Source organism: Lactuca sativa, chromosome 6 (assembly GCF_002870075.4).
Source record: "Lactuca sativa cultivar Salinas chromosome 6, Lsat_Salinas_v11, whole genome shotgun sequence".
NCBI lineage: Eukaryota > Viridiplantae > Streptophyta > Magnoliopsida > Asterales > Asteraceae > Lactuca > Lactuca sativa.
Genome location: NC_056628.2, coordinates 144,419,061 through 144,433,069, shown reverse-complemented (window position 1 = coordinate 144,433,069; position 14,009 = coordinate 144,419,061).

Here is a 14,009-nt window from a genome sequence, read left to right as displayed (position 1 = left end):
CTTTCAAATTTTGGATCAATTTCTATAGGTGTACCTGTATGAAAATTTCATTGCATAAAACTATTAGAAGGACCATGTCCTCAGCAACGGTGCCAATTTGTTAACACGCTATCACGGGCATAAATAATATTTCACTACTGGTTTCACTAATGGATAGCACAAGGAAGCAGGGTCGAATCCTTAGGGATAGCCTAACATTTAATGCCTTTTGTGTAAGGTACATTCTAGTCAAAACAGAAAATATAAAATGGGGTTTTTAATTATTAACTAAAAAACTAAAATTGTAGTGAAAATAGACTAAATTAAACTCAGTAATAAAAACCATCCAGCTCTATTGTGACATTCCTAATTATGCAAGCAGCCCAAATCTGGTTATTTAGAATGCGTTCTATCTAAGCTGGTACTGAGAAAAACTAACAAGCTGTAGTATAACCTCTTCTACCTAGTTATATTAACCAAAACAAGCTTTTTAGTTAACCCTAACTTTTTACTGTCTAATTGAACAAGCTCTTAATTGAGATCATAAAAGTTTCATTAAGATCTATGTAAAATTCCTTGCAATAACCAATACTTCTCACAAGCTCGGAAGCGTAAATATATGATATTTCAGTTTATATCAGAGTTAAATCCCTAACACATAACCAATCTTATACTTATTACTTATTACCATTTGACAAGAACAATTACATATTTTATTAACTTATTATCTGGAATGATAAAATCCTAGCTAGGTGATTAGCCTAACAAGAATTAAAAATCAAGCATTCACTAAGTTGAAAACTAAAACAACTAGTTAGAAGCACATAACTAAAACCAAACATGATAACTGATCACATGAAAATTACTAGTCTAATGCAGAACTAAAAACTAGGGTTTTACCCAGACATGGGTATAAACGAATCTAAACTAGCAAAAAGAAAAATTAACTGATTAATCGTCTAAACTAAGTGTACAAGATGATTCACAGCCTCCAAATCTTTAGAAATCGTTGAAGGGTATTAGAAATCGCCTTTAGAAGGGTTTTTCTTCGTCTGGAACTGTCTATCTTTCGAATCTGATCACGAGGGTCAAATTTATACGCAACACGGAAGCTTCAGGAACAAGAAATCAAAATCTAACATCGCAGATATGAAAAATACGATCGCAGAAATGACCATTTTTTCCATATTTTCCATTAAATAAAGTACGATGCTATTTCTGAAGTTTCAGGAGTTGGGTAAGAAAAATGCGATCGCAGAACTTCGTTATTTTTCTCCATATGGCATTTTTCAACCTTACAAAACCTCAACACATTTTTCCGAATGTAGATGTCCAAATCCGCGATCGCATATTTGACTTTTCGACTCGTTTCGAACACGATTATTTAGTTGAAGCACTCCAAGTCATTCCTCATCATTCTTCTTTGGTTATAATTTCATTTAGGCTATAAATATGCATCCAGCTGCTCCCAAAGTACTGTCTATACTTAAAATTTTATGCCAAGAATACCCAAATGATCTTTGTATTAAGGTACACTTTGTTTCAGTTTTTAAAGCGACTTCAAGAACATCCCAATCAAGACCTTTATCATCTGCAAGCTGAAACAAGGCATGCATAAGAACTTGCCACATAGAGTTTAGGGTTTAGGGTTAAAGAACAGATAAGGAGAAACTTACTGCAACTTCTCGATAACTTATTCCAAAATCTTTTAATAAACCTAATCCATTTCCATCTCTGTTTCCAATGACTTCTTGTAGTGTATCATAAGGAGCACCAGCAACTGCCAAAATCTAATAAAAATTAATGAATAAATTTTATGCTTTCTAAATGAGTAGATTAAGTACCTCATGAAAAGGCCTTAACAAAGCAAACAAGGTACATATAATGGCATGAGTGCCTAAGAAGAACTGAACTGAAGTGTGCTAAGTAAATTGAGAACCTAATAAAAATGGTAGTAAGAACAGATGAATGATTAAAAATGGTAAACCTATGAACAAACAATTGTTGATTCAGCACCAAAATTTTCTACAAAATCTTGGTCTAGGGCTTCTCTTCCACCTGCTTCCTCATGGCCATAGCCAGTGCAACCTGCTTCCTCCGGCCCTTGCGTCCTGAAAACCTTTAAAAACTCTAGAGGTATTATCAAGATTATCCACTTCCCTGAAGTCTGGATACAAAGTATTAAATGCACTTTCAACCTGAATTCAGAAACACACAAAGAAAATTGTGGAATTTTGTCATAATAAAATGTTATACTTCATTATGAACAAATGTGTGTCGTTTATAACCTACTATCCAACAAATTTCATCCGATGTATCTTATTCCTTTTTCTATAATACCAATCTGGATGCAATTTGGTAAATATTTGGTCAAAAAATGAGTTTCAAATCTGATAACTAAACATTTATAGCCATTTCTATTTACTTCCAACACAAAATCATAAATTATGTTTCAACAAAAGTGTCGAATTTGACATGAGGAGTGTGGGGAGGTTTCAAGAAGAGTAGAGTAGAAGCAACAACACACCTAATTATCCTCACCTTTCTATCATCACCTATCTCTCATCACCTAATTATCATCACCTATTTATCATCACCTAATTATCATCACACGTAATCTAATTCATCTACCCATGTTCTACCCAACAGATTTGTAGATATAAAATACATATACAGATTAACTCATTTAACACCTATATAAAACATCCGTTCCATGCTCATCTCAAATAAACAACAATATATAAACACATAGCACGTATTTCATAGCAAATACTTAATATATATATATATATATATATATATATATATATATATATATATATATGTTAGAAGAAAGTGATCACATACTCACCCAAAACATATACTTAATACATTCACACAATACTTGTATTAAAATCGTGTTATGAAAGGGACTATACACTCACACATATAAACAACAGTATATATACACAAAACACGTATTTTATAAAATACTTCATATCTATGTGTAAGATGAAAGTGACCACACACTCACTTGATCAGAAGATGATCGGACAATACTACAGCTCTAAGAGTAGATATTCTTCGGTGAAACCGGGATCACTTCACACACCGGGTTTCTCGCGGACAGAGCTTCGGCTCGGAAACTCTTTTCTTCTCGGGATCTTCGGGCTTTGGAACTTGCTTCGGGTCTCGGGGTTGATACCGGGGCTTCAGGATATTTCTTGCATTTAAATCAAGGTAAAACGGGAGAGAGAAGAGAAAATAGCAACCCTAAACGGCTGGCCCTTCAAATCTATTTATAGGACAAATTTGGCCCTTGCCACGTCGTAGCACTGCTTGCCGCGTCGTTCTAACAGCCCGAAATTCCAAGTATTGCAATAATTATGTTTTTGGGGTGTTTTAAGAGGGGACTCGGCGAGTTGGAGCCTAGACTCGCCGAGTAGGATCGCAGACCGGGTCGCGGGTTCGCGACTGGACTCGACGAGTCCAGATATGGACTCGGCGAGTCTGCACTGTTTAGCGAAAACCCTAACCGTTTAGGTTTGGGACGTATAAGAGGCACTTATTGGCCGTCATTGTTCATTTTAGCCTTCTGAGAAGAAGCCTAAATCGATTGGGTGCATCTGGAGCAAATTTCAAGGGCCATTGTTGATCTTGGAAGTGTTGTTGTGCAAGGAAGCGAAGGGCTTGGCTAAAGGAACAGCAAGGGAGTTACGTTCTGAGGATTTGGGGACACAGAGGGCACATTATTCAGGTAAGAATTCGAGTTATGCTCTGCTATGTTGATGTGGTTATGGAATTAGGGTTTGTGGAACCCTTTTGTGATTAGATTTAATGTTACCCTAGTCCCCCAAACGATTGTGACTCTGTATTGGGACCTTTGGAGGTCCAGAATGTCCCATGCCTGTACATTTCGGGAATTGATGAAGGTTTTGGATTGGAATCCTTATGCCTTAGGTCAATATGTATGTTATGAATCATGGGGTGTATCATGAGCACCAAAATGAGGACCTTACGTGATGGACCAGTCTAGGAAGGCCAGGCCTATGAATGGTCAGAGCAGTTCTGCCATTAGAAAGCAGTTTGAGCGGTTGCATGGCATGGACTCGCCGAGTCCGATGAGCAGACTCGGCGAGTAGCTTGAAGATTTACTGGGACTCTTCGAGTTGTTCTTCAGACTCGGCGAGTTGAGTCGCGGTGGCCCCGCGATTCTTCCAGGAGGAACTCGTCGAGTAAAAAGGGGATACTCGACGTGTAGAAAGGATGTCTTAAGGAATCGGTGAGTTAAGGGCGAGTGGACTCAGAGTCGTTGAACTCGGCGAGTCTTGGGTTGACTCGGCGAGTAGGGTCAGTCGGGGGTTGACTTTGACCTTGTCTTTGACCAAGGATTTACCAGTGGTTCCAAGGGTATTTTGGTAATTGTTGTTATTGTTTGAGTTCAGTGCATTGGTGACTGTCCAGAGGTGGAGATCGTATCAGTGATCGGAGCAGCTTGAGCTATCTGTTCAGTCGGCAGTTTCGAGGTGAGTTATCCTCACTATATCGCTAGGGTTTATGGCACCAAGGCCGACCCTCTTTATCGGATGGAAATCCGGGTAGTTGCCATTGTTATGATATAGGCCGGAAGGCATTACATGTTATGGGCCGGAAGGCATTGCTATGTGGACCGGAAGGTCATGGCCTGGAAAGGCGTATGTATGCATTTAGTATGTTGACTGATTCATAGGGTAATGTTATGCTAGTGACCGGCTAGACCGGTATCTTGTTTAGAGTAATGCTATGATATGTGATCTATTGATCGATTGTTGTCTATGAACTGCTATATGATTATTTGTTATGTTATATATGCATTTTATGCTTATGGGCCGGAAGGCGATATGTTATGGGCCGGAAGGCAATATGTTGTGTGATGGACCGGAAGGTCGGCGTGGGTAGGGCCGGAAGGTTTACCTAGCAGGGACGGAAGTCCCCTGAGACACATGGACCGGAAGGTCAGGGCCTGGAAAGGCGTATATGTGGTTGGTATTCTGGGGGTATCTCACTAAGCTTTCGGGCTTACAGTTGTGGTTTTATGTTTCAGGTTCTCAAGAGGCTGTGGCAAGGCAAAGGCGTGATCGTACCGTTCCTCGCGTTGGTGTTTTATGATATGAACCTGGGGAAGATACTCTGTTAAATAATGTATTGAAAACCTTTTTGTAACAACGTTATTAAAATGAGTGGTTTTGAAAAGTTTTAATTATTTTGAAATTTTGGATGTTACAAGTTGGTATCAGAGCCTTGGTTTGAGTGAATTGGGGAAACATTCGTGTGACTCCAGTCTCAAATCGAGGAGAATTTTAAAAAGAGAAATTAAAATGGTTTTCAAATTTAGTAAAAAGTAGGACGCGAAGGTACGATCAGCCGGAGCCAGTAAGTAACCCCAAGATACCATACATGATATTTGTTTATTTGAGCTTGATAGAACAGCATGCTAGAGTTAGGCTAGGGATCTTCAGGAATTCATGATAATGTTGCCTGATATGTGATGCCTGTAGCCTAGGGCCCCCTATGGGATGTTCTCAGTGTTCCTCTAGTGGTGAGGGTTGATAGTTGTTATGCATGTTCTCTAGGGTATTGTGGTAGTACTTCATACAAATATGGGTAGGTGTGGAAGGTAGTATGGGCCCGTACTACTGAAAGCACAGGACCCATACGCGTATCAGAGAAACCATGATCTCTAGGGTAAGGTTGCGAGAGTTGGATCCCAGGATTGTGGGAAGTGTCTGAGATTGGTAGGGTGCCTTCAGTATGGAGATTTCGAGGCATGATGATAGTGGATCCGGATCAGGATCGGGAGCGGGAGAGCGAGTTCTGGGTGAATCGGTGCCGTCGGAGGTTATCGATCGGACGAGCACGAGCGAGCGGGATGCGAGGATTCGCGAGATCCTGCGTGATGAGGTTGCTGCATTGTTACGGGCTGAGTTGCCAGAATTGTTTGGGTCGATCAGGACCGCCATGGTTGAGTAGTTTGATGAGCGATATGCGGCTCTCGCAGAGACGGCTGCCACGGCGGTTACAGCGGCTGTAGCAGCGGCAAAGGGAAGACCTAGTCGGGGTTTCAGTATCGGAACTTCTATTATACGAAGCCTCCCACATTCGATGGAGTTCAGGACCCGATTGTTGCTATGAGATGATTATCAGACATGGAGGGGTGTTTCTCCACGAGTTTATGCCCTGCTTATCAGAGGGTGAGGTGTGCTCTGAACCTATTGAGGCTCGGGGCGAAGGATTGGTGGAGATTGACCACGGGGTCATATTTCGACGCGCAGAGGGCTGTGGTTTCAGGGGATCAGTTCAGAGAGATGTTCAGTACTCGCTATGTTCCGCGAGATGAGAGGGAGAGATTGGCTCGAGAGTTCCTTGAGCTGAAGCAGGATTTGGAGTCGGTGACTGAGAGCACCAGGATGTTTATTGAGAGGGCAATGTTTTGCCCTGAGTTCGCTTCGGAGCAGGCTCAGATGTCCCGATATCTGAGTATGCTCAAGGGGGATATCAGACAGTTCGTGTCTGCGCAGAGGTGTGAGACCTTGTTGGAGTTGCAGGAGGCCGCCATGTGGCGTGAGTTAGAGGTTGAGTTGCAGTTGCGTGAGCTGAGGCAGGCCCTGATGCAGTCGCAGCCGGCGCCGAAACGGTCCAGGACCGTAGATGTTAGAATGGGGGATCGGAGCGGCCACACTTGTGGGAAGTGTGGGAGGGGTTACACCAGAGCTTGCTGGTCCGGTGGTGCATGCCTCAAGTGCGGAAAGGAGGGGAACTGTGCACGGGATTGTCGGCAGTCAGTGCCAATTCGGGATTTGAGGATTTGTTATCAGTGTCGGCAGGTTGGACATTTGAGGGTCAACTGTCCACAGCTTTCTGCAGGACCGGTGCAGGCTCTAGCACCGGCCGCCTTGAGGAGTTCAGGAGGAGGACAGGATGGAGCGGAGCCCCAAGGGCTCAGGGTCGTGCTTATCGGCTTGCAGCAGAGGGAGACGAAGCAGTGCCGGAGGCAGCTGCGGGTATGATGCTTTCTTGATGTCTTGATTGTCTTGCGTTGATTGTGGCGTATTGTTTGTGCTGGTATCTTGTGTGGATTTCGATGCGGTATTCGTTGTTTCGCGGGTTTGGCATGGTTATGGATTGGTGCTTCAGGTTTTCGCTTTGGCATTCGTTGTTCCCTGATGGTTTGGTATGGTTATAGTTTGGTGTTTTGGTGCCGGTAGCCTTGTGCGGTTTTCGATGCGGTATTCATCCTTTGGCAGGTTGTGGGTTTGGTTACGGATTATTGTTGGGAATTCCGTTGGTTATCGTTCGTGAGGGTTGTTAGTGGAGATGCGGCACTGGGTTGAATGTCAGGTAGCATCTGCAGTCGTAGAGTGGATAATTGAAAGACCGGATTCTTTTGAGTGGATTGATCAGGGAGGAGATGTGTTTTGCTGAGGGTTGCTTATACTTGTGGGAAGCAGTCAGTGTGTAAATGTTCTCTTTGTACAGGATTGTTCTGAAGGGTCGTTAATGACGATCGGTGGCAGTTAGTCAGTGCTTTAGTGGGGGAGAATTGGAGAATTCTTTGGAAGATCGATGAGTATGTGAGGGTGCTCAGCTGTTGGGATTCAGCAGTGTTTGTCAGCTCAGAGTATAGGCCGACGAGAGCGAGTGTCGAGTACGCGGGGCGGGATACAGACCTAGGGCATTTGAATGTGGAGGCCTGGGAGCAGGCCGGGAACAAGTTTGAGTAAGTAACCGAGGTTATGCGATCAGAGTATTTGTATGCTTGATGTACGTGATGGGTTGTACTGCATTAATCCCACGGGATTTATGTTGTGCATGTTTCTAGAGTTGGAACCGGAAGGTTCCCAGAGTTAGAACCTGAGGGTTCGCAGAGTTTGGGTGTACGGACCCGCAGAGATATAGCCTCGAGTGGCTAGTATGTGTTATGAGAGTCGGTCCAGTCATGCTGGAGACTCTGTTGGTATTGCTGGATCAGTTTGAGATTGCGGATGGTGTATGTTGCAGTGTGATTACATTGGAAGGTCTGGCCCCGGGATTGGTGATCTTGTTTAGCTGAGGCAGTGATTTTGATGAGTGGAGAGAGTGCATGAGATTGAGAGCCCCTGCAATGAGAGCCAGAGTATGTGAATAGCGGTTACGCAAAAAGGGTGGTGTCGTTGGGGGCGAGCACCGTGGCATCGGTTGGAGTGGCATTATGGTCAAGAGGGTTCCTTGGAAAAGGAAAAGAGGAAGGTGAGTAACTCCGAAGGGGGTGCAAGTTCACGAAAGTGAAAGCTGCAGAGCAGAGTGATGGTTAGAGTATTTCGAGTATGGTTTTGAGCATCGTGTTCGCGGCAGTGAAGTAGGAACCCATCCGGGTTGGGATGACTGTCGAGACTCAGAAGGGATGCAGGGGGAGAGAGAATCTTGAATTCTCAGTGTGATTCTGATCAGGGTATAGGGTGGATATTAGTGGTTCATCTTGGGAGATGTTCGAGGATATCATCAGTGTATTGGGTCTCCCAACCTGCGGGCGTTGGGGCTAGTTCAGCATGTGTATGTGATTGCAAGAGGAGAACTCGTGAGAGTTGCTCTGAGAGTGAGAAAGGTTCTCTCAGTCGGTCCGGAATGGACAAAGTGGGCTTTGGACCGGGGATCCGGTGGTTCATGGTTTCCTAACCCTTATGGGTCAAGTGATCGTTGAGATTTAGAGCAGAGTTGCATCTTGGGTAATTCTCGGTTCCAGAGAGTGATGGGCAGTATAGAGATCGTGCTTCAGTCGACAGAGTAGATTCAGCAGGTTAGACAGAGGTTATTGACTGCCCAGAGCCGATAGGAAAAGTTATGCAGACAGACGCCGGTCCGAGCTTGAATTTCAGGTCGGCGACATCGTACTCCTGAAGGCCTCTCCTTGGAGAGGAGTGATTCGATTCAGGAAGAGGGCAAGTTGGGGCCCCGGTATATTGGGCCTTTTCATGTGATTGCGGGGGTAGGCCGGGTGGCCTACCGTTTGGAGTTGCCCACGGATTTGAGACAAATCCACGACATTTTTCATGCGTCGCAATTGAGGAAGTGTAAAGCCGATGAGTCGGCAGTGGTCCCATTAGAAGACATTCAGGTGGATGCGAGCCTGAATTAGGCTGAGATACCAGTGGTAGTCAGAGATCGGAAGATCGAGGTTCTGAGGAATAAGGAGATACCTCTGGTGTTAGTTCAGTGGCAGCGCCGGAGGGGATCGGAAATGACCTGTGAGCCGGAGCGTGAGATGTGGGAGCAGCATCCGGAGCTATTTTCAGAGTGAGACTTCGAGGGCGAAGTCTAGTCCTAGTGGGGGAGAGTTGTAACAGCCCGAAATTCCAAGTATTGTAATAATTATGTTTTCGGGGTGTTTTAAGAGGGGACTCGGCGAGTTGGAGCCTAGACTCGCCGAGTAGGATCGCAGACCGGGTCGCGGGTTCGCGATTGGACTCGACGAGTCCAGATATGGACTCGGCGAGTCTGCACTGTTTAGCGAAAACCCTAACCGTTCAGGTTTGGGACGTATAAGAGGCACTTATTGGCCGTCATTGTTCATTTTAGCCTTCTGAGAAGAACCCTAAATCGATTGGGTGCATCTGGAGCAAATTTCAAGGGCCATTGTTGATCTTGGAAGTGTTGTTGTGCAAGGAAGCGAAGGGCTTGGCTAAAGGAACAGCAAGGGAGTCACGTTCTGAGGATTTGGGGACACAGAGGGCACATTATTCAGGTAAGAATTCGAGTTATGCTCTGCTATGTTGATGTGGTTATGGAATTAGGGTTTGTGGAACCCTTTTGTGATTAGATTGAATGTTACCCTAGTCCCCCAAACGATTGTGACTCTGTATTGGGACCTTTGGAGGTCCAGAATGTCCCATGCCTGTACATTTCGGGAATTGATGAAGGTTTTGGATTGGAATCCTTATGCCTTAGGTCAATATGTATGTTATGAATCATGGGGTGTATCATGAGCACCAAAATGAGGACCTTACGTGATGGACCAGTCTAGGAAGGCCAGGCCTATGAATGGTCAGAGCAGTTCTGCCATTAGAAAGCAGTTTGAGCGGTTGCATGGCATGGACTCGCCGAGTCCGATGAGCAGACTCGGCGAGTAGCTTGAAGATTTACTGGGACTCTTCGAGTTGTTCTTCAGACTCGGCGAGTTGAGTCGGGGTGGCCCCGCGATTCTTCCAGGAGGAACTCGTCGAGTAAAAAGGGGATACTCGACGTGTAGAAAGGATGTCTTAAGGAATCGGTGAGTTAAGGGCGAGTGGACTCAGAGTCGTTGAACTCGGCGAGTCTTGGGTTGACTCGGCGAGTAGGGTCAGTCGGGGGTTGACTTTGACCTTGTCTTTGACCAAGGATTTACCAGTGGTTCCAAGGGTATTTTGGTAATTGTTGTTATTGTTTGAGTTCAGTGCATTGGTGACTGTCCAGAGGTGGAGATCGTATCAGTGATCGGAGCAGCTTGAGCTATCTGTTCAGTCGGCAGTTTCGAGGTGAGTTATCCTCACTATATCGCTAGGGTTTATGGCACCAAGGCCGACCCTCTTTATCGGATGGAAATCCGGGTAGTTGCCATTGTTATGATATAGGCCGGAAGGCATTACATGTTATGGGCCGGAAGGCATTGCTATGTGGACCGGAAGGTCATGGCCTGGAAAGGCGTATGTATGCATTTAGTATGTTGACTGATTCATAGGGTAATGTTATGCTAGTGACCGGCTAGACCGGTATCTTGTTTAGAGTAATGCTATGATATGTGATCTATTGATCGATTGTTGTCTATGAACTGCTATATGATTATTTGTTATGTTATATATGCATTTTATGCTTATGGGCCGGAAGGCGATATGTTATGGGCCGGAAGGCAATATGTTGTGTGATGGACCGGAAGGTCGGCGTGGGTAGGGCCGGAAGGTTTACCTAGCAGGGACGGAAGTCCCCTGAGACACATGGACCGGAAGGTCAGGGCCTGGAAAGGCGTATATGTGGTTGGTATTCTGGGGGTATCTCACTAAGCTTTCGGGCTTACAGTTGTGGTTTTATGTTTCAGGTTCTCAAGAGGCTGTGGCAAGGCAAAGGCGTGATCGTACCGTTCCTCACGTTGGTGTTTTATGATATGAACCTGGGGAAGATACTCTATTAAATAATGTATTGAAAACCTTTTTGTAACAACGTTATTAAAATGAGTGGTTTTGAAAAGTTTTAATTATTTTGAAATTTTGGATGTTACAAGTTGGTATCAGAGCCTTAGTTTGAGTGAATTGGGGAAACATTCGTGTGACTCCAGTCTCAAATCGAGGAGAATTTTAAAAAGAGAAATTAAAATGGTTTTCAAATTTAGTAAAAAGGAGGACGCGGAGGTACGATCAGCCGGAGCCAGTAAGTAACCCCAAGATACCATACATGATATTTGTTTATTTGAGCTTGATAGAACAACATGCTAGAGTTAGGCTAGGGAACTTCAGGAATTCATGATAATGTTGCCTGATATGTGATGCCTGTAGCCTAGGGCCCCCTATGGGATGTTCTCAGTGTTCCTCTAGTGGTGAGGGTTGATAGTTGTTATGCATGTTCTCTAGGGTATTGTGGTAGTACTTCATACAAATATGGGTAGGTGTGGAAGGTAGTATGGGCCCGTACTACTGAAAGCACAGGACCCATACGCGTATCAGGGAAACCATGATCTCTAGGGTAGGGTTGCGAGAGTTGGATCCCAGGATTGTGGGAAGTGTCTGAGATTGGTAGGGTGCCTTCAGTATGGAGATTTCGAGGCATGATGATAGTGGATCCGGATCAGGATCGGGAGCAGGAGAGCGAGTTCTGGGTGAATCGGTGCCGTCGGAGGTTATCGATCGGACGAGCACGAGCGAGCGGGATGCGAGGATTCGCGAGATCCTGCGTGATGAGGTTGCTGCATTGTTACGGGCTGAGTTGCCAGAATTGTTTGGGTCGATCAGGACCGCCATGGTTGAGTAGTTTGATGAGCGATATGCGGCTCTCGCAGAGACGGCTGCCACGGCGGTTACAGCGGCTGTAGCAGCGGCAAAGGGAAGACCTAGTCGGGGTTTCAGTATCGGAACTTCTATTATACGAAGCCTCCCACATTCGATGGAGTTCAGGACCCGATTGTTGCTATGAGATGATTATCAGACATGGAGGGGTGTTTCTCCATGAGTTTATGCCCTGCTGATCAGAGGGTGAGGTGTGCTCTGAACCTATTGAGGCTCGGGGCGAAGGATTGGTGGAGATTGACCACGGGGTCATATTTCGACGCGCAGAGGGCTGCGGTTTCAGGGGATCAGTTCAGAGAGATGTTCAGTACTCGCTATGTTCCGCGAGATGAGAGGGAGAGATTGGCTCGAGAGTTCCTTGAGCTGAAGCAGGATTTGGAGTCGGTGACTGAGAGCACCAGGATGTTTATTGAGAGGGCAATGTTTTGCCCTGAGTTCGCTTCGGAGCAGGCTCAGATGTCCCGATATCTGAGTATGCTCAAGGGGGATATCAGACAGTTCGTGTCTGCGCAGAGGTGTGAGACCTTGTTGGAGTTGTAGGAGGCCGCCATGTGGCGTGAGTTAGAGGTTGAGTTGCAGTTGCGTGAGCTGAGGCAGGCCCTGATGCAGTCGCAGCCGGCGCCGAAACGGTCCAGGACCGTAGATGTTAGAATGGGGGATCGGAGCGGCCACACTTGTGGGAAGTGTGGGAGGGGTTACACCAGAGCTTGCTGGTCCGGTGGTGCATGCCTCAAGTGCGGAAAGGAGGGGAACTGTGCACGGGATTGTCGGCAGTCAGTGCCAATTCGGGATTTGAGGATTTGTTATCAGTGTCGGCAGGTTGGACATTTGAGGGTCAACTGTCCACAGCTTTCTGCAGGACCGGTGCAGGCTCTAGCACCGGCCGCCTTGAGGAGTTCAGGAGGAGGACAGGATGGAGCGGAGCCCCAAGGGCTCAGGGTCGTGCTTATCGGCTTGCGGCAGAGGGAGACGAAGCAGTGCCGGAGGCAGCTGCGGGTATGATGCTTTCTTGATGTCTTGATTGTCTTGCGTTGATTGTGGCGTATTGTTTGTGCTGGTATCTTGTGTGGATTTCGATGCGGTATTCGTTGTTTCGCGGGTTTGGCATGGTTATGGATTGGTGCTTCAGGTTTTCGCTTTGGCATTCGTTGTTCCCTGATGGTTTGGTATGGTTATAGTTTGGTGTTTTGGTGCCGGTAGCCTTGTGCGGTTTTCGATGCGGTATTCATCCTTTGGCAGGTTGTGGGTTTGGTTACGGATTATTGTTGGGAATTCCGTTGGTTATCGTTCGTGAGGGTTGTTAGTGGAGATGCGGCACTGGGTTGAATGTCAGGTAGCATCTGCAGTCGTAGAGTGGATAATTGAAAGACCGGATTCTTTTGAGTGGATTGATCAGGGAGGAGATGTGTTTTGCTGAGGGTTGCTTATACTTGTGGGAAGCAGTCAGTGTGTAAATGTTCTCTTTGTACAGGATTGTTCTGAAGGGTCGTTAATGACGATCGGTGGCAGTTAGTCAGTGCTTTAGTGGGGGAGAATTGGAGAATTCTTTGGAAGATCGATGAGTATGTGAGGGTGCTCAGCTGTTGGGATTCAGCAGTGTTTTTCAGCTCAGAGTATAGGCCGACGAGAGCGAGTGTCGAGTACGCGGGGCGGGATACAGACCTAGGGCATTTGAATGTGGAGGCCTGGGAGCAGGCCGGGAACAAGTTTGAGTAAGTAACCGAGGTTATGCGATCAGAGTATTTGTATGCTTGATGTACGTGATGGGTTGTACTGCATTAATCCCACGGGATTTATGTTGTGCATGTTTCTAGAGTTGGAACCGGAAGGTTCCCAGAGTTAGAACCTGAGGGTTCGCAGAGTTTGGGTGTACGGACCCGCAGAGATATAGCCTCGAGTGGCTAGTATGTGTTATGAGAGTCGGTCCAGTCATGCTGGAGACTCTGTTGGTATTGCTGGATCAGTTTGAGATTGCGGATGGTGTATGTTGCAGTGTGATTACATTGG